Source organism: Octopus bimaculoides, chromosome 12 (genome assembly GCF_001194135.2).
Source record: "Octopus bimaculoides isolate UCB-OBI-ISO-001 chromosome 12, ASM119413v2, whole genome shotgun sequence".
NCBI lineage: Eukaryota > Metazoa > Mollusca > Cephalopoda > Octopoda > Octopodidae > Octopus > Octopus bimaculoides.
In genome coordinates, this window is record NC_068992.1 from 40,500,065 (window position 1) to 40,500,735 (window position 671).

Consider the following 671-nt stretch of genomic DNA (forward strand, 5'->3'; position numbering starts at 1 on the left):
CGACGCTCTTCCGATCTGTAAAGCAAAAGTCAAACATAAAATAATAAGAAGAAGAAGAAGAAGATAAGAAGATAATGAAGTAAAGAATTCCAGTTATCAATTTGTGTTGCAAGATCCCTGATGTGAAATTGTGTGTTGAAACTGATATTGTTGTATTTCGGGATGGTCATTTTTACCTTTTTTTTTTGCCAGATAAACACATACACTATACACAGGTTGTTGCCAACTTATGACCTATCGACTCTATGACAATTGGTGTCGCAGCAATAATAAATAGCCCAGTTGAAATCTAATGGGTTTAATTTCTCAGAAATTAACCTGTCTACGGATGATGTCAGCTAACAAACACTTCCCCTAGGTTTGGTTATTGATCGCCACTGTGGTTATCCCAAGTGTCGCATGAATATCTTGTTGCGGTGATGTCGAGGCAACCTTGGATTTGTTTATAAGACGACAGCTTGAGTCTCCGAAATTTTTGACTAACGTTAGTATCTATATATATAAAAATGAGAATGTGTGTCTGTCTGTCTGTCTGTGTGTGTGTGAATCCCTAAAACTCGAGAACTACGCAACCAATTTCATTCAAATTTTACAGATACCTTACTTAGGGTTCCAGTTGTGTTTTAGTCAAAACAAATTTTTAACTTCTTGCAGAGTTCGAGCCCACGGCA

General features: G+C 37.0%; 1 protein-coding gene across 1 annotated transcript in view; it reads right to left on the reverse strand.

Annotated features, from left to right (window-relative positions):
* Nucleotides 1–671, reverse strand: part of LOC106877925 (uncharacterized) — a 48,558-nt gene that overhangs the window by 13,988 nt on the left and 33,899 nt on the right. The window lies entirely within an intron of this gene.